Here is a 20,944-nt window from a genome sequence, read left to right as displayed (position 1 = left end):
TAGAAATTCAGCAGTTATGGTTAAACCTATAGTTATACTTACTTGAAGAAACTGTAACTCGTGCCGTTAAGTAACTTTAGGCCACGAGTTATAGTTTCTTAACGTAAGTATAAAGTGTAATCATGATTATGTATGTAAACTGCAGTCTCTTTAAGTATTTACCTTATCTCACGTTTTTAACCCACTGGCTTCATACCTGCATTAAAATTAGGCCTGGGCGGAGCTCACGGAGTTTCATTCAGCGCAATTCTGCAGAGTTACAGAAAAACATACCACATGATTCAGCAGAGTGCCATGAGCAGGTGAAATTGGGCATGTTGCGCTGCTCGCACAGATTTTTTGCACCTGAAGCTTCTTCCACGCGGTAAAGTCAGCGCGAACGGCACCCATGCAAGGCACCAGAGGGCACTGCTTCTTTCTGCTGCTCGAGTAGATTTTGTACTCAAGTGCCAGCTTTCTCAACGTGAACTGTCTTGACCTGGTGTTAAAAAATCTCTCTGGGAGGCGTTCTAGCCAGTGAAAATCATGTTGGAGAACGCAAATTCTCACTTACCAACTTAAAAAACTCTACAACACAGAGGTTGGCAGAGTTTTTTCAGAACTCCACACTCCAAGAGTTCTGGCCCATGGAATGATGATTAGCTGTTGTTTTACTGTTGACTGTTGGATTTCCCAAGTGGTTATGGGAAAAGTAGTTTTGTTCACTAGCTGCTCGAATAAAGTAGTGAAGAAAGAACAGCATAATCCTCGCCTCTGTTATGATAGCTAGGAAATTTTTCATTCTTAGACAGTAAGTTTAAGAACAGTTTGAATTTTGCTCTTCAAGCAACAGAGGTGAAAGAGCTTGACCTTGTATATTTTACATCAAAATATAGGGTAAGTCGGGCGTGGCCAAGGAACATGGCCGGCGGGAGTGCTCTTAGTGAGCTCCCGCTCCCGGCGACATCCTACACTGGTCCTGGGGTTCCTAAGGCTGTGAGGACCCCCCCTTTTTAGCAGCGGGACGTCGTGCTATGAGTTTGTGCACAGCGCAGTCCCTCTTTTTGCACCAGAGGAGTCGGAGTGGGGGCGGAGGGCACGTGCCTCTCCTGGGCCGCGCTGGTGGTGGCGGCCGGATCCAGGAAGCTGTACTTGGTGCAGCGGGCGGCCACATCACCAGCACTACTTGACTGGATGGCGCACTGACTTGGTCGCCTCTCACCTGAGCGGGGGCCACTTGGATCGCGAGGTGGGCAGTGGCCCTCTCAGAGGATCTCGAGGTGATGCCTGGGCCCCGGTGAGAACTGCGGGAGCCTGCAGCGAGCGGTGGTTGAGGGTGAGGGCCTGTTCTGGCCGCCCGGAGACCGGCTGCTGGGCACGTGGCAGGGCGCGATGCTGGAGGGCGGGCAGCGTCACCTGCGCTGCTGCCGCGGATGGGCCTGTTGGAAGCATGGCCCTCGGCCTGTGGGACAGAACTTTCAGGCCTGGAGGACGGGCGGCCGCGCCCTGTGCTGGCACTGAGGGGGCAGGTTGGAGCCCAGGGGGGTCACATTTGCTCTGGAGACCGGTGGTGGCTGGATGGCGCTGGCCCTGATGGGCGAGAACAAAAGAGGCTCCTGGATTTACATTTTTGGGTCTTCCTAATCCTTTTTGCCCCTATATGCGAGTGCTTTGAGGGGGATCCTCTCCCAGTGGGGGCGCCTGCGGCCTTTCTTCTGGACACTATGGGAGACAAAGGTGGATAGTGGTGCCTGGTGGCCCGGGGGCGGCAGCCTTTGTGTCCGTGGTACTTTGTGTTGCGGACTTCACCAGCGGTCCCCCTGCGGTTACAGGGACTGGGTCGTAGCCCTGGTCCGGGGACGGGGCGGGATGGGGCGCCACAAGCGGACAGATCCATCGCAGGGTAATACTATGGAGCAGTATACTACCCCAGTGCCCTTGCCACAACGCCCGGCCCGTTCGGACGGGAGTGGAGATAGTGTGAGGGTGCCAGCGACTTCTGACGAGCCTTCATGTGCGGAGCTCCTCGCAGCCATCCAGGCCTCAAGGGTGGCACCGGAGGGTAAGATAGAGACTGTGGCAGCGGAGGTTAATCTGCTTTGGGTGGACCTTCAGAAGGTGTCCGATAAGGTCAAGGTGGTGGAGGGGTCCATTGTGGAGCTACAAACAGAAGTGGGGGCTCTGCGGAAACAAATGGTGCAGGCAAATTCTGTGGTCGGACGGCCAGAGGCGAGATTGGAGGATGCAGAGGGGAGGTCCTGTCGGAACAATGTAAGGCTACCCGGAATGTGCTGAAGGATCTGCTGTGGAATCTTTTGTTGAAACCTAGATCAGAGATGTGCTGCAGCCTTCGGGTCTATCCAAGGTTTTTGCAGTGGAGCGCGCACATAGGCCACTTGTTGCACCTCCCCAGCCGGGCGCACCACTCAGGACCATTATTGCCCGTCTTCTGAAATATAAGGATCGCGACTGTGTGTTGCGGGCTGCCCATGAGTCCGATTAGGCAATTTATGAGAACTGCAAGATATCTATCTATCCTGATTATACAAACAAGGTGCAGCGTTCTCGAAAGGGATTCATGGAGGTCAAGGCGAAACTCCGAGCCATGAACATTCGCTATATGCTTCTGTATCCGGCACGTTTAAAGGTGATCTCAGGTGGGAGATCGCATTTCTTTGAGCGCCCAGAGGAGGTGTGGCGATAGCTGGAGGTGTGGGATAAAGTGGTTCCGGGAGAACTGAGGGAGCTGGAGGCGTCGCTCCTTGGGCCTCTGGAGCGGAAGGCCCCGATTGGAGGTCGCGTGATGCAGGTCAGTTGATGGATATTGGGACTGGCATGTCGGCTGTGGACTCTAATCACAGAGTGGAGATACAGCAGGACGGAACAATGGCAGTAGTGTCTGCTGGTTTGACCGGGGGTCTGTATGTGGGCCAGGTGTGAGAGGCTGGGGGGTTCCTGCGCAACTCTGACTATGATCTTCAAGATTCTGGGTGCCGTTGCGCCCCTCTGTATAGGGTTTGTGTCAACACTGGAGGTTTCACTCTGGGAGAGAGCTGTGGCCCTATTAACCCCGCTGGCCATTGGGGGGGCCTCTAATACTTCATGAACCAAGATTGGGGTGGTACTCGAGTCCTTAGTAGATTGATGCCGGGGTGTGGGGTTGTCACTCCACATCTGTGGTAGGACTTAAGACATGGTAAGTTGGGGTTTAGGCTGTTGTCCTGGCAGCATTTATGGAATGGAATTACAGTATGCTTTGTTATGGTTGTTTTTCTGTATATCCAGGATGGGGGCTGGGGGTTTGGGGTGTTTGAATGACAATGTTTGTCAAAGTTTGATGTTTATTCAACAGTGCAGGTATGAGGGCGACATGTGCTACATCTCCTCTCCTTGTCCTTCCTTGGGGGTGGGGCACAGGGGGAGCTGTTCATCTGGGAGGGGGGGCAACTCAGTATTACTATGGGCAATCAAATTAACATGTTGACCTGGACTGTAAGGGGATTGAAGAGCTACACCAAGCGCAATAGGGTACACTCATTTCTCAGGAGGCATAAAGCTCACATAGCCTGCCTTCAGGAAACACATATGACTGAGTAGGAGGTACACAACTTGTCCAAGAAGTGGCGGGGTCAGATGTTCTCATCCTCCTTCTCCTCCTATGCGCGAGGTGTGTCTGTGTGGGTGGCTCCGGGGGTTCAGTTTACCCACATATACAGTGAAGTGGATGTTGAGGGCCGATATGTCCTGGTGGAAGGTATGTTGGATGGCCTGCCCATAGTTCTCCTTAATACATACGCACCTAATACTGATGTTCCCTCCTTTTACACCAGAATACCTGAGACTTTTGGGGACAGTGTGGAAGGGCCTTTGGTCTGGGCGGGGGGATTACAATTGTGTCTTGCACGGAAATCTGGACCACCTCCCGCCGAAGCTGGGAACTAAGCCCTTGATGGTGAAGTCTCTTAGGGAAGTGATGGCACATTTGGGACTATGGGCTAGTTGGAGGGAGCTACACCCAGAGGGCAGGGAATATACTTGTCATTCCAGAACGCATAATACGCATACACGATTGGACAGGTTTCTGTTGAGTGGTCTTAATAGCTCGCAAGTCCTGGATGTTACGCATATGGGTAGATTCTTATCCGATCATGCACCGGTGCGGTTACAGTTACAGTGGGGTGCTGCAGCCACCTGTCTAGCGCATAGTTGGCATATGCAAGCGGCCTTTCTCACTGATGCGGGGTGTCGTGAACGGTTGGGCAAGGCCATTAAACAGTATATGGAATTGAACTGGTACACAACAAAGTCTATGGGGCTGGAATGGGAGGCTATGAAGGCAGTCATAAGGGAGGAGTGTATAGGCATGGTGTGCGGGGTACACAGACAATTGGAGCAGGATCTTACAACGCTGGAGGTGAAATTGGGGGATCTGCAACAGCAGCCACCGGACGCAAGAATGGCTGATCGAGAAGAACTCAGGCTATACAAGGAGGTTAATAGTTGTTGGGCTACTTTGAGTCGGATCACAGCGACTGCACTGGGAGGGAGATAAATTGGGCAAACTCTTGGCATGGATTCTGAAACAGGAGGTGGAAGCCCCTCCTATATTGCATATCAGGAATGCTGGCGGCGAAATGCTCATGAAGCGCTTGGATGTTCTGCGTGAACCGGCGGCGCATCTCTACAGGTTGTCGAGGGCTGGTGCCATCCCATCTGAGAAGGTGGTGGGGGGTTTCTGAAGCGGATGCGGCTCCCGCGCTTGGGCTTGGAGAGTAGGGACGCCCTTGAGACTGTGATCTCTGCAGAGGAGGTGAGTGAGGCAGTGGCTGCATTGACCAAGTCCAAATCCTCCGGTAGTGATGGTTTTCCTATCGAGTTGTATCAAACATTTTCCTAGTCTTTGCGGGAGAAACTCCTGGAGGTCTTTGAGGAAGTATGTTGCCGGATACCATGCGTCAGAGCATTGTCTGTTTGATGTTCAAGCCGGGGGAGACCCCTCCTCGTATCGCCCGCTTACCATGTGAAACAGTGGTGTTAAAATACTTTGTAAGATCTTGGCCACTAAGCTACGTTGGGTGGTTATGGGTCTAGTGCACGAGGATCAATGTGGGCTTATTCCTGGTCGTAGTACGTCCCATAATAGGCGCCGTCGGACACATATCCTGCATGAGCCCAAAGACCTGGAGACTCAATCAATCAATCAATCAATCAGTCATTTGAGGAGCACGCTACTCACCCGTTAGGGTCTCAAGGCGCTGAGGGGGGGCAGGTGAGGGAGGTGCTACTGCTCGAACAGCCAGGTCTTGAGGCGTTTCTTGAAAGTCAGCAGGTCCTGGGTCTGTGGAAGGTGGACGCGGAGAGAGTTCCAGGTCTTGGTGGCGAGGTGGGAGAATGATCTGCCGCCGGCTGTAGTTCGGTGGATGCGAGGAACGGTGGCAAGGGTGAGGTTGGCGGAGCGGAGTTGACGGTTGGGAGCGTAGAAGGTGAGTCGCTCGTTGAGGTAAGCAGGGCCGGCGTTGTAGAGTGCTTTGTGAGCAAGGGTGAGGAGCTTGAAGGTGATCCTCTAGTTGACGGGGACCCAGTGTAGATCTCTCAGGTGGGATGAGATGTGGTTGTGGCATGGGATGTCGAGGATGAGGCGTGCAGAGGCGTTCTGTATACGTTGCAGTTTTTTCTGGAGCTTGGAGAGTGCTGCCGTAGTCCAGTCTGCTGATGACGAGGGCCTGGGTGACCGTCCTTCTGGTTTCGGTGGGGATCCACCTGAAGATCTTGCGGAGTATGCTGATGGTGTTGAAGCAGGAAGATGAGACGGCGTTGACTTGCTGGGTCATGGTGAGCGATGAGTCCAGGATGAATCCTAGGTTGTTGGGCGTCAGTGCGGTTCTGGGTTGGCTCTAGTATCATTGGACTTGGAAAAAGCCTTTGACACAGTTGAGTGGGGGTACCTTTTAGAGGTCTTGCAGGGCATCAATCAAACATTTGTAAAGTGTGCTACTCACCTGCTAGGGTCTGAAGGCGCTGAAAGGGGGGGAGGGAAGGACTGCTACTGCTCGAATAACCAGGTCTTGTGGCGTTTCCTGAAGGTCAGGAGGTCCTGGGTCTGTCGTAGGTGGGTGGGGAGGGTGTTCCAGGTCTTGGCGGCGAGGTGGGAGAAGGATCTGCCGCCGGCTGTAGTTCAATGGATGCGAGGGACGGCAGCAAGGGCAAGGTTAGCGGAGCGGAGTTGGCGGGTGGGAGTGTGGAAGGTGAGTCGCTCGTTGAGGTAGGCCGGGCCCGTGTTGTGAAGAGCTTTGTGGGCGTGGATGAGGAGTTTGAAGGTGATCCTCTTAGTTACGGGAAGCCAGTGAAGGTCTCTGAGGTGGCCTGAGATGTGTTTGCGGCGTGGGATGTTAAGAATGAGGCGTGCAGGGTTGTTCTGTATACGTTGTAGTTTCTTCTGGAGCTTGGCTGTGGTTCCTGCGTAGAGCGCGTTGCCATAGTCCAGTCTGCTACTGACAAGGGCGTGGGTGACCGTCCTTCTCGTTAGGGCATGGGGTTTGGCCCTGGTTTCTGCGCCTGGGTGCAGTTGCTGTATACTGCTCCTGCTGCACAAGTACGGGTGAGGGTAGAGCTTTCGAACACTTGGGAGCTCAGTAGGGGTACGAGACAGGAATGCCTGCTTTCACCTCTATTGTTTCCCCTGGTGGTAGAGCCACTGGCAATATGGCTCCGCGAGGAGATGGAGCCATGGGGGATCCAGGTGGGACGGTCAACACATGTAATCTCCCTGTATGCGGATGACGCATTGGTTTATGTACGGGGTCCTCGTATTTTGGTACCGATGCTGCTGTGGAAGTTGGAGGTTTTTGGGGCTGTCTCTGGACTCAGAGTCAACAGGAAGAAGTCGCTCCTGTTCCCCTTGGGGTCCCTCCGCGGGATGTCGTCTGCTGATCTTCCTAGAGCAGGCCTTCAGTGGGAGGTTGAGAGTTTCCGGTACTTAGGTATATGGGTCTCTCATTCCAAGGCTGCCCATGATAAACACAATGTTGAGCGAGTAGTGGCTGCTTGTAACAGGTTGCCCTTATCTGTGATGGGCAGGGCTGCGGTGGCTAAAATGGTGCTCTTGCCACGGTGTCTATATTTGGTGTAGAACTCTTTGTTTCCGTTGGCTGCCCGGCAATTTCTTCGTTTGGATAGTCTGCTGAGCTCTCTGGTGTGGGCCGGCACGCGAAGTAGGGTGGCTCTGCCAGTGCTGCAGAAAGATCTTGAGGGGGGAGGGTTGGCAATACCTAACATCAGACACTACTATTATGCAGCACATTTGCAATATGCTGCCAAGTGGATGACGGATGCTGATAACAGGGAGAAGAGGCTGTATGCAGGACTGTGCGGCGGGCGTTCATTGGTGCACATATTGATATTGGGGGTAGATCTGACCCTGCTGCGTCCTACCTGATCAAAACCACTGCCGGGATTTGGGAGCAGGTAGTTAAACATGTACTCAGACGAGCCCCTTTTGATAGGGAGTTGAAGTTGTGGGACTTGGCCCCATTTCGGGATATGGAGAAGTTGATGTCGGTAGGGGCGTGGAGGCTGGGAGGTTGTGAGGTGTGGGGGGGACCTTTCCCTAATGGAGAGTTTCTCTCTTTTACTGACGCTCTAGATATGTTTGACCTGGGTCCTGGACAATTTCTGCAATATGCGAAAATTGATAACGTGCGATTTAGAGTGGTTTCCCGGTCCCCCTGCGGCCTCATCGGTGATGAACGGTCTGATTAATTGGGGGGGGACGCATTTGATTGCCCAGTTTTATAAAGCTCTGTGGGAGGATCAACCGGATGTGGTCAGTGTGGGGCGTAAGGCATGGGAGTCGGATCTGGGGGAACCCATAGCAGATGCCGACTGGGATTTGGCTTTTTCCTTGGTGCGTACGCTGCCGTGCAATCATAGGTTTAAGCTGTTACATTTTAATTTTGTGCATAGAACGTATTTTACACCCCATCGGCTAAACAGGATTGACCCGAGCTGTAGAGCGTGCTGTCCTAGGTGTGGTGAGTTTGATGCTTCCTTCCTTCATCTGGCTTGGACCTGCAGGGCAGTGTATGACTTTTGGCAGGAAGTGGTAGCAGCGATTGAGGAGGCCACGTGACTAGGGTTAAGGGCAGCGCCGTTGACCTGTATTTTTTTAGTAGTGCGGAAGTCACGTGGCCGGGGCGTTCCATACAAATTGGCACAGCTTGCGCTGGTGCTTGCCAAGCATAGTAGCAATTGGTTGGATGAGCTCCCGGAGCCCAATGGTCTCTAGCTGGCTAAGGGATTTGCTGGAATGGGGCGCAGCCAGGGAGCAGCATATGCTCTTGACACAAAGAGATGAGAAGGCACTCGCTGATGTAGCAGCTTGGGGGACATTGTTGGAGGGGTTCACTGGGGGGAGGACACGAACTCTATAAGAAGCGTGGAGGACGAGGCGGGTGGGGATGCTTGCTGAGTCCTCTCAACAGGGGGCGGCCAACTATGACTTCGACATGTTCCTATTTGCACGATCTGTTTAATGATTCAACTCACAATGTCTAGGGTTGGGATGGCGGGATGGTGGGATATGTCTGTACGGTGGTTGTGCCTCTTACAGGACTTGCAATTGGTGGTAATTGACCCTCTGGTGCTCCTCTGTAATGATGAAGTACTGTCTTGCTATTATCTGCACTGTACGTATGTTCTTGTTGGTTTAATTTACTAAAACTCAACAAAAGCAGTTAAACAAAAAAAATATATATATATATCTATATATACATATAAGGTAAGTCAATTATAAAACCATCTGCAAAAGGGATTTGGATGCTTGTGCAGGAAAATCGTGCGAATGTATAACCAGATTTTTCCTCCAAATTTGTATGGAAAGTATTTTGCTGCCATTGGGACATTTTTGTAAATGACCGGAGGTTTACACTGCAAAAAACTCTTGGATGACCGCAAAATACAGCACTGGAAAAAACAAACAAGTACATTATGTCAGTGTAAGATTAAACATGTTAATCAATTATTGCTCTCTTTTTGGAGGAAATGAAAGGACGCTTTGCTGTTTCTTTCCCAACTGAAAGCAGCTTATAGAAAGGTGAACGATGGGAACCCTACAAGATCCTTGTACCGTTTTGCAAGTAAACCACAGGGTGACATCATCAGCAAAAAACAATAGTCTTTGACCATCAAGTACTCTTTTTCTTACAATATCAAACATACAACTGTGTCATAAACGGTGTATGCGTACACGTTGTACACTGGAAAAGCCTACAGTGTACTCCCGGCGCTCATTATTCATCGAACTGAATGTGCTGATGTTCATTTTTAATGCAGTAATCAGCCATAAACCTATCATGCACAACACGTTGATTTTGTATGTCTTGTTCCTTGTGTGAGTAGAAATGACGTTTTCGCTCTCACGTCCACTGTAAGGACATTGAGCTAATGTATATGCAAATTGCGACGAGATGGTTGTTATGAGGTTGCATTGGTCCACTGTTTAGGTCCTGCTGATGTGAGCTTTAGCTTTTTCCACAAAAGAGTCTCTATGCTAACGAATATGAAACAGGATCTAGGAGTAAGGTGATCTGGGATTATTATCGGGGTCTATTCTTGATCAGCAAGCATTTGGAAGCGCCTTTGACAAAGTTAGGGAAAGTCCGGTGCTGCTTAGATGCCCCTTCTCAGCCCCGCCCACCTATTGACATTACTGCAAAACTTTGCATCTGGCAGTAAAAGATAATTAAAACTCAAAACCTCTGATATCCGAGGGTCACCTGCTGCTTCCTCCCCACTGCCAACACTGCACAACATCAGAATGACCCGCAATCACAAGCGTGCACCAGTTCACTGACACATTTTTCTTTTCACCAGGAAGCTGATATATAGGACCCTCAAAACCCTATCATTGCATGTTTGACTCAGGTGACCCAATTCCTCCCCACCGCAGCAGAATTCTCAAGTTACCCATCGTAGGGACATGCATAATGATTGTGTAACACACGTCTAAGTATACACAAACATTTCCCTCACGTCTTCTGTATTGATTTGTATTGTGAATTGCCGGAAAACCCTGCAGTGACTGAGCATGCACAGTGACTTCCACTTCCGGGTCACAAATTAGTTCCGATCTTTCCCACTCTGCTAATTTGCTGCTGGTATTAAGCTTGCTGTTAGCGGGGTCATAGGGTCTTCTTAGCTCCTTTCTGGGTTACATCACAGCTGTCACTGAGGGATCCTCTACCGTGGTTCACAAATTTGGCAAGATCTATAACTAATGCTGCTGTTCCACGTGATTCATTTCCATCTCATAATAAGTGCCTAATTAATCAACCCATATAAATATTTATTCCTAAAAGGAGCATATTTACAACGAACTGGTGCAGTGCGACGCTGCGTCAAAATTGGCAGCACCACACTGTGTCAGTTCCGAAACGCAGGGATGCTCCATATTTACAAAAATGCGGCGCACCCCTGTGTTTCCCTAGCGCTAGCCCTACATTTAGCTGCCAGCACCAATGCAGGCATCCTTGCACCAAAGTGCAAGGGTGTCTGCAACAAAGGGAATGATTGTTTATGTGAACAAAGGTGTCCCTTCCTGCACTTAAACAATCTACAATGGCTATTTGGCACTTGTATGTGTGCTGCAGAATGCAGCACACCTAGAAGTAGCAAAGCATCCTTATTAAATGATTATTTATGTGCAGGAAGGAACACCTTCCTGCACATAAACAATCATTCATGGTGTTTTGCTCTTTCTATGTGTGCTGCAGAATGCTGCACACTTGGAAAAAGCAAAAACAAGGAGAAATAAAAGTATTTCTTCTCGTTGCGCCATGCTAGCGGCACCCCTAGGGTGGTGTTCGTTTTTGGCACTGCCTCAAATTTACTATTTCTTGTAAATGCGAGGCAGCATCAAAAGCAATGGGTATTGCCATGGAACGCCCACAGCAACACCCATTGCACACCCCTCTGCCACAGAAATGTTTTTTGAGCTAGACTTGAGAAGTTACTGTTTCCGCTGGACTAACCTGGTGTCTGTACCCGACCCACATTCCATCCAGGTTAGGTTGAACTTGTGACTTCCCTCTGGGCTAAGCCAACCGTGAGTGGTGCTTTCTCCTTCTTGACACTATTTTTACCTAAAGCTTTAAAATGAATATCTCTGGTTCTACTGATTGGATTTTGTTCGCTCATTTTGGTGTCATTTTATTTATGAAAATGTACTCTATGTTTCTAAGTTGTTTGGGTATTTTTTTTGTGTTGGGTTTTCACTTAATTGTTGGTTGTGTACTACTGCATTGATACTTTCAACATTGTCTCCAAGTTAAGCCTGACTCCTTTAGTTCCAAGCTACCAGAAGGTTAAGCACAGGTTAACTTAGTGACCCTCACAAGAATTGTGTTTATTTTTTGAGTGGGAATTCCACCGCTCTCAAGTTATAACCCATTTTCTGACAACTATGCCTAACCAAACTTTTAAACCATTCATTTATTGGATGTGTACTCTTCAGTGCAGCAAAAATGCAATGTGTGAAAAGGTAGGATGAATTAAAAGATTTCTCCTACTTTAAGCTTACCTCAAGGAAGCATTATTTTCTGTGCAAAGCCCTGTTTAACAATTTTAGTACCTAGGGCTCTGCATGAGAAACGCTGTTTGGGTACCGTCCACTGAATGCTCACTTAATTTAAAGTTACCCAAAGTAGTGAAAAATTAGTTCTTTGTTATCTTAGGGCTACGTTCCATAAAAAAAAAAAACAATTTGCACTGGCAATTGAATATTCTATCAGCGTGGTTTGCATCACTTTGTGTGACTTGATAAATGTACTGCAAAAGTATTTTGGCGTTTCACTTGGTCATAACATATTTGCTTTATAGTCCTTCAAACGTGGGAGAAACTGACCTGTGCAGACATCCGAAATTTCCAGCTCTTTGATATGAGATACACAAGAAACAGTGCAAAAAAGAACTATAGCCCCTGGAAATCTTCCTAATCAGAAATATATTTACACTTTCAATGTCAGAGATTGTGCTGTGAAATACATTAGCTTAGCACGCTTTAGGACAAACATACCACTAAGGCTAACAAGGAAATGTCTTGAAGGAAACTAACAAAACATTGGATGTTCTCCAACTTTAGGGGACATCATAAGTTATTGAGTCATAGGTGTAGGTATGTGTATTGTTCAGACTGAATAGCACAATCTTCGACGTAGATAAAGGTACGAGCAGTCTTTGCACTAGTAAACAAGCTAAAAGCCGCATTCAAGCAATGATTCATGTGTCACCATCAGCAGCTAGCTGGTGAGCATGACTCATGCATTGTAATTATTACCCAAGGTTTGCAAGGCTAGGGACAAACCCACGCACCAAGGAGGCAAGTCAGTTGACGCAATCTGCACAAATGAAATGCATAAGCTGTAGAGGAAATGCCTGGGCTCAGTGCGTATGTGAAGGTGGGGAGTATGTGCAACCCCAAGAGGCCTCACCGGCTCACATGACGTTTTCCACCCAACAGACACTCAGATGCAGGTTGGACTATCATACAAGGTCCTCGTAATGAGTTATCTGGGGCAGTATCCCCTCGGGGTGTTACAGCTTCAGGCAGCTGCGAGTGGAACACTGTTTTCGGGTACAGAAACACCAGATCCAGTTTTACTGGATGCAGACCCTCACCGGATACAACAGCACATCCCAACTCCCGCCCTCCCCGTCTAGCACCAATGGGAAGGCACCAATGGAGAAGAACACAATGCTCTCTCGAACTGCCTGGCATGCCACACAAGGCCTTGCTGCTCCCGCCTGCCCCTCACCATCTGATCCACATTGACCATCTCGCTGCAATTCACCAATCACTCAAAGCAGGTGGTTTATCGCAGCAGAAGAAGGACCATTTTTTGGCCAGTAAGGGAAATTACTTAACAAAAAGTTTGCTATATTCCTGAGTCTGCATATTATTCCCTTTTCTGAGTGGACTGTCTTTGAATGCCCATTATTTCGTTTAGGGAGACAAGCTGGAGTCATAGATTCTAGGCCCTCCGTACAGATGCATCTCATAAAGAGGATACGTGCCTTTGGATCAGGAATGTTTTCAATATTTTTTTGTTAAGCAGACAGCCTTTGAATTTACTGTGGGCAATAAAATTATTTTCGGGTGTACAGGAAGAGTGTTGGATTACTTAATATGCTCACTTTAAGAACTGTTTCTAAATCCTACCACTTTTAGCCAATACAGTGAATTCCTTCAAGTTTGCAGAATAAATTAGGTCCTCCTTTCTCCAACGTCCTAAGCTGAGAGAAGGACCATAGTTGTCCATGAACACAGCCTGGGACATCTGTGGTTGGGACTAATTGGTTTGGAGACAAAGATGACATATCTTCTCTAGATGCACAGGTACCATCACCATTTAAAGTTGCCGGGCAATCTCTCTTCTTACTGGATCCGTACCCTAGTACTTGTGTGAGGCTGGGTGTCACCACTGGGGACTGTGTTTGGACAAAGGTTCCAAGTGGAGTTCGAGCCCAAGGAACACTGAGCACCATGAATGCCACATCCCTTTAAATCTGCACAAATCTCCAAGCAGATGTTGACTGCAACACCAGCAAGTCACCCAGATGGGCATTTTAAGAATTGGTGCAGTCATGAGGTCACAAAACCTGACAAGACGATTACCACATCTGTCTGGAATCTAGCCCCAACTAGTTCAATCATTTGCAGACGTTCTCTAGATCCACAAATGTCTGGACTGTTGAAGGAACATGGATCAACCAGAAATCCAGACATGGCCAAGAGTAATCTCTTTATTGTGAAGAAATCAATTCTGAAGCATGTGACTTGGAAAATATCCTTGGGGTAGATTTCAGGCCAAAGGAAATAAGACAATTGATCTGGAAATGTTGGGAAAGAAGGGTGAATCTTAATAATCATTGATGTGGATGCCCAATGTGCATGTGGAGAATTCAGAGGCTGCCAAGATCTCTCCTGGCATGAGAATTGGAAAAATACTTTGAAGTGCATCATTTTAAAGTTAATTGGGTTGACAAACTGATAGACTCCCATCTGATGATATTTAAACAGAATCCACCTGTGAGATCAGGTACCAACAAGATATGAGAACACTCTCCTTTTCCCCATTCAAACTGGGAAACAAGAGAATGCCATCTGGTCCAAAAGGGACTCAACTCCTGTTTTTAAAGTATACTATTTTTCCTCAGAACGAGGCCAAGGAGCTACCAAGAAGTTGAAACCTGATGGTAGTGTGGAAAATGAAACCATGTAACCTTTCAGAACCATCTTCAGTGCCAAGGCCCTTTAACTATTTACCCCAAGGCCTTTAAAGTGTTTTATTTCTCCTAAAAGCGCAAAAGAAGCGGGATTGTAGTAGTTAGGAGAGGTTAGGCTCAGAGGGAGGATTTGAGGATATCCTTGAGGATGGCCCCATTTCTTGCCCTTAATATCACAAGCGTCTCCTGTGGATTGATTAGATGTTGGGCTATAACATTGTAAATTGTAAGCCCTTGAGCTATGTGCTGATTTTCAGAATCTTAAACAGTCAGATGCCCCGATAAAAGGCAGGGAATTTTTCTGATTTTTGAAGGACTTGTGATGAAGTTCTTCCAATTGTGGCCAAAAGAAATTTCGTCTTAATAAGAGAAAATAGAACACAAGAGATGCCTGAAGACCTTCTGTTTTCAATCGCTGTTCCAAACAAGTTGTCAAGCAGATATCACTACAACAGAAGCAATAGCAGTGGCTCTCAGAGTGTTAAAGGATGCATCCACCAGCCAGCAAGTGGGCATGTAACCCCATACTATATAGAGGTTCTGTGCAAAGAGACTGGAAATCCCTAACCCGGCTGTGAGCAGCAAAGGAAGAAAGCGTTGTGGCCCTCAGCATAGGTTAAGACCAGAGTATATTTTCTGTAATGCACCATTCACCTTTTTAGCAACCACATCTGTTGCATGGGAAATAGTATAGTTTATGGAAAGCCCGGGTCCTCGACAAGATATGTTCTTATTGAGAAATGTGGGATAGTGGTCTTTTCTATCTCCTTCCACTCTAGAAGAATAGCATCCTTCATCACAGGAATCAGAGTCAAAGACCTAGGAGCGTAGCAGAGGAATAAGGAAAGAAGTCTGCACTAGTACAGGGTGCTTCTTCAGCCTCTGCAAGAATAAGATTTTCTCTTAAGGACAAGATTCAAGATATAAGACCTCTTTGTCCTGCAGATGACAACTAGGATCTGGCAACACAGAGGTATCCCAATCATCGTCATGACAAGCGGACGACCAGAATGATGGACAAGAACCAGGAGATGCCAGTAAGTTCTTTTTATCAACCTTCAATTTAGCCATCCATTCATTGGACATTTTCTGTCACTGAAGCTCGACACAGACTTCAGAAAGTCCACCAACTCCCACTTGGCTTTCCGTCTTGGAGCCTCTATCAGAAGAAATCTCATGCACTCGTTTTGCAGAGTTCTGTCCCTCTATAGCGCAATGTACCAAGAGATACAATAAAAGTAAGTATAAATTAAGCAAAACAACATGATGAGCAATTACGAAGAGACAAGAAACTGGCCGAAAAAATATGAAGAAGGAAAGCCAAATGAAAAGGGAAAGGGGAAGAAATAAGGGGTCAGATGTACAACGCATTTTACCAGTCGCAAACTGACGTTAAATGCGTTTTGGCATGTACCAAAGGCAAAATGCATGTCGATAACTTGTTACCGACTTGTATTTTGCTTTTGCGATTCATTATTAGGAAGGGGCGTGTAAAAGGTGTCCCTTCCTAAGAGGGAGTTGCACTGGTATGTATGAATGTTTTGCAACCGGGAATGCAGTTGCAAAACATTCATTCTTTACCGACTCCTTGAAGGTGGTGTTAGCCCATTCTCAAACGGGAAGGGGTCCTTAAAGGCCCCATTCCCCTTTGTGGATGGGAGCACCAACATTTTTTCAGAGCAGGCAGTAGTCCTACAGACCACTGCCCACTCTAAAAAAATGAAAAGAAATGTTTTTGTTTTAATTTTAAAAATGCATCCAGTTTTCCTTTAAGGTAAATTGGTTGCTTTAATAAAATGCTTTATTTGAAAAGCAGTCACAGACATGGTGGTCTGCTGACCCCAGCAGGCCACCATCCCGATGAATGCCAGCCATTCCCATTGGATTGCAAATTGTGACCCATATCATGAATATTAATAAGGGAGGTCCATTGCGACGCATTTGGGAATCGCAAACAAAGTCTCAGACTCTGTTGTACATCAGTGTTGGCAAGTCGCAATTTGCAAGTCACAAAAAAAGCATATTGTGAGTTGCAAACACTGAGGGTCGTACATTTGGCGCATAGAGAGGGGGAATAGAGGTAAGGAAATGTAATACAGAGACTGACTTGTGAGAAAGGGGCAGCTGAAGAGAGAGGTAACAGAGAGACTGGGGACAGAAAGTCAGATAGTGTAGAAAATGGAGAGAAGAGAGAATGCACAGGGAGAAAATAGGCAGGAGAGAAACAGTAGAAGGGATGACAACTGAAAGACCTCGGCAAGGAGAGAAATGAGAGACAAATTAAGTGAGAGATAGGAGAGATATTAGGAAAAAGAGCTGGAGATGGAAACACTCAAGACAAAGTTGCCAATAGAGAACAGAGATATGGAACTAAAGAGGTAAGCAGAGAGGAAGAGATGTAGGAAAGACGACAGGAGAGAGGAGACAGACAGCGCTGAGTAGAATCAATATGACCCACTATTGTGCCATTTCCCCATTCACTAACCCTTGGTTCCCTGCTTTCATGTCTTGTGCCCCTCTGCCATTGCCTGACAGGCCTTTTATTCAACCGGACATTTCCCCAGAGGGCTGGAGCCCTTGGAAGCCGAGGGCTGCCCTTGGTGCCTATGTCACTATATCTCCAGCTCCCGGAGTTAAACAGGAGGCTTCGAGAGAGAGAGAGTGAGAGAACGAGGAAGGGGAAAGTAGAGAGAAAGCAATCAGAGAGGGAGAAGAGAGAGAGGAGAGAAGGAGAGGGAGCATGGGTGGATGGAAAGAGAGAGATTGTGCAAGGAGATGAAGGGAGTTGGGCTGGCTTGAGCATTGTTATCAGGACTGCTATCGAATCTCCATTCCAGCCCTGCACCCACACTTCTATTTTGCTGTATTCCCCCATTCTTCTTATTTTCTTTCTATGTTTCTCTGCATCTCTCTTCCCCCTCTCCCTCTTTCCCACCAGCCTTTCTCTCTTGTCCACTTCCTCTCCATCCCCTCCATCTTTGCTTGGTTTTACCCTGTCCCTTGTCTTTCTCTTAGCCCCCCGGCACTCAACTGATAAGCATGTGGGTACCTTTTCTACAGACAGCTGAAATCAAATAGATAATGAGAGTGTGTTTCTTGAAAACCCTGCTTTCCCTTGCTGTGAATTGCTTTTTATGATATACCAACACACCTGTCCTGGAACTGGTCAAAGGCACCTCCTGCCTCTGGATGGGGGAACCCTAAGCTCTCACAATAGGTCTAAAAAATCAACAAGTTATCAGTATCTCAACTGAGTTGCATTGATTTTTAGAACTTCAGGAGGGTTAATAGAAGTGTTGTCCCTACAGGGATTCACTGTGAACACTTTAGGACACACACAGATCTCAGGGGCAGCAATCAGACCTATTGATATATCTTGCTTTTTGCGCATCCTATTGCATGGCAGGAGCTCAATGACCACTGATTTTTTTACTAGTTTCAGTCTTCTCACCTTGTTTGGTGAGTTCTCTGAGTGGCACGCTCACAACGGTATATTCCTTAATGTTGCATAGACAACAGATATATAACGGAAGGCTTCCCTTATCTGCTGGTGAGGGTGTGTTTCTGACAATGTAGTTATATACCTCTTACAAGATATGAGCAAATACCTCAATTTCTTTCAAGTCAAATTGCTATTAGATAAAGTTCTATGCTAGTCCTGCTTGATCTAATGCAGCAACGACCTCCTTCAGAGCACAAGTCCAACAAAATTAGGATATTATCACTGTGGTTAAGACCGTTCAGTAATTGCTAAAGCCCACTCCTGTCTGGTTTTCACAAGACTTCGAATTCTGATGGCATGCCAGCAATATGTGTATAGGTCCCAGGTGGAGAAGAAGTGGAGCCCCATCCAGGCAGCCGATAATCCTCATATGTGGTCCTGGTTGTGTCTTCCACATGATGAGGGTCTGAGGCAGCTGGATGTCAACATAAATGCGGATGATCTTTGCAGTCATGGGACGGGACCTGTGGCCTCCTCAAAGATAATCAGGTTTAGCAGCATGTTCATATCTTCTAATGGTGCTCTGAGATCCTACAATGATTTGCTCCCCTGAACACTTTGGCAGTGTTGAATGTTATGTGGGTATCATTGGGCTTGCACATCACCGGGAATAATCCTGGATCTTTCACCATTAACTAACCTGAAAGAGGGTTGACTTTCTTTGAGAAAGAAGGACCGATACCGATGAAGCCCATGAAACATGTTTGGGTTCAACAACACATTTTTGGCGCAGCGTTGAAATACATTGATGTTAGAGTGGAAGCTGTAACATTATTTCCCTCTTTGCATATTTGGACACACAAAGATGCTGAATGTTGCTCTATTTTCTAGTAAGAACGTAACCTCCAGCATCATTGATTTTGTTTTCTCATCTCACTTTTTGACTGCATGTCCACTTGTCCAGATGTGTGTCCTCAGGGCTAATGTCAACCACCTGGCATTGGGTAGAATGACTGGCGCAAACTACTTCCTGACTGCAACTCCTCAGTCAGTTCCCTCCTCTTGCTCTCTGTAGTGCATGACAAAGGAGGTAATTACGACCCTGGCGGCCGGCAGTAAGTTGGGGGTAACACCGCCAACAGGCTGGCGGTGTTCCGCCAGCAATTATGACCGTGGCGGAAAAGCCACGGCCATACCGCCGGCCCCTCCACTTTCCCGCCAGGTTTCCGCCAGCCGGTCATAATCCCCAGGGCAGTGGTGCAAGCACCGCTGCCCTGGGGATTATGAGTCCCCGACCGCCAGCCTGTCTGTGGCGGTAAACACCGCCATTGAAAGGCTGGCAGTAAGGGGACTTGGGGTGCCCCTGGGGGCCCCTGCACTGCCCATGCACTTGGCATGGGCAGTGCAGGGGCCCCCAGGCATAGCCCCGTCGCGCATTTCACTGCCCGAATATCGGGCAGTGAAATGCGCGACGGGTGCTACTGCACCCGCTGCACATCAGCATTGCCGCCGGCTCTATTACGAGCTGACAGCAATGTTGATGCGACATTTCCGCTGGGCCAGCGGACGGTAACACTGTTACCGTTTGCTGGCCCAGCGGAAATGTCATAATAGGGAGCCAGGAATACCGCCAGCAATGGCAGTATTCTGTCTCCCGCGGCCTTGGCGGTCTTCGTAATGACCCCCAAAGTTTGTTGCAGCAGCATAGGCACCCAGGATAAGGTGAAAACATGAGGTGTGATTTTTCATGAGAAAATGACCCAAAATAGGCAAATAAATTCAATGATTTTTCAAACTTATTAGGGAAATTATACCCCAGGACCTTGTTCAGCATACCTCATAGAAATCACATTTTTTTCTATCTTATGAGGAGTGCACTCAGTGGCATAGCTTCAGGGCAGTGTTTGGGTGTTACACCCTACCTCAGTAAACATGTTTTTTGATAAATAGTTGCTTTCAGTCAGGTATTGTGAGATGTCATATAATTATAAGATGTTAGTCAGATTTCACTAGGATTTTTTTACATGCACAGACATAAATGCTCACACACTCCATCTTTGTTTTTAAAGTCTTCAAAAATATTGGTTATTTTACAAAATATTGTGTTTTCTCTCTTAGTGCACCAACTAATCTGCATTTCTCTCCCTTTCTGCTGCCCCATAAGCCCCTCCCATGCACCCTGCTTGAGGTTTCATGTATTTAAACATAGTCCAGACTGATTGTCAGAAATCTGAGGCTAACACTCCCCCAATCTTACTGACCAAGCAACGCCCCTGAGTGCACTGGCTCCCTGTGCAGGAAAGAATCTAATTTTAAACCATGACATTAGTTCACAAAACAGTTCATGATTCAGAGCCAGATTAACTGAAGGTTTGGTAACAAATCTATTACCCAGTAGGGAGCTACTATCAAAGAGTGGAACCCGAGGTCGAAGTGCAGTACACAAACTATAGGAACTGTGATGCTATGCACATTGAGAGGGCAGGGTGAGTGAGCTTTGGGGTATGGTCAATGGAATGGCTACAAAAATAAAATATTCCGAAACTTTTTACTGTCTTTCACCTTCAGGTAACTACATATAAAATAACACACAGGTTAAATGAAAATTACGTGCAAATTATGGTAATCACTGGGAAATATACTGTTGTACATTAGGAAACCTCTATTAGTTAATGTACTGCACCAAAGAGCTGCAGAATTTAATCTTGTTTGGAGCGGTGTAGAATAGTGACTTGCATATGTTTAGTGCTACAAGGTCCCAGCCTGTGACATTAAGCACTGTGAACATGTGAGCCATTATTTTAAAGTTGGATTACACACAGTATCAGATGAGCTCTTACAAATTGTGGCAATAAGTTTTAAGATTAAAAAGTGCTTTTAAAATATAGATGTTTGTAATACCCAGACTATATGCAGTGCATTTGTTTTATAACTGTCTTTTAAAAGCACACACGTCACAGTTTAGATGTCCCCTTACCATATCTGTAAAAAAAAAGAAATATGTGCTATCAGGAAGCTCCAAGTGATTCCATCAATTAAATCCAATATCGGCTTCCAAGCACCCTTTACATTTGCAGATTAAGCAGTTGTGCTCATTTACATTTCTGTAAGGCAGCAAGTCCCTGGCAAGAAGGTGTTTTAGCTGTCTACTCTGCCCTACCTTTCATAGCACAGGAGACTCCCTGACTTACACTTCAGCTGAAGCATATCATCCATCGGAATTAACTATCCTGGGACAGTTGT

This window comes from Pleurodeles waltl, chromosome 4_2 (assembly GCF_031143425.1).
Source record: "Pleurodeles waltl isolate 20211129_DDA chromosome 4_2, aPleWal1.hap1.20221129, whole genome shotgun sequence".
Lineage (NCBI taxonomy): Eukaryota > Metazoa > Chordata > Amphibia > Caudata > Salamandridae > Pleurodeles > Pleurodeles waltl.
Note: the sequence above shows the minus strand (reverse complement) of the source record.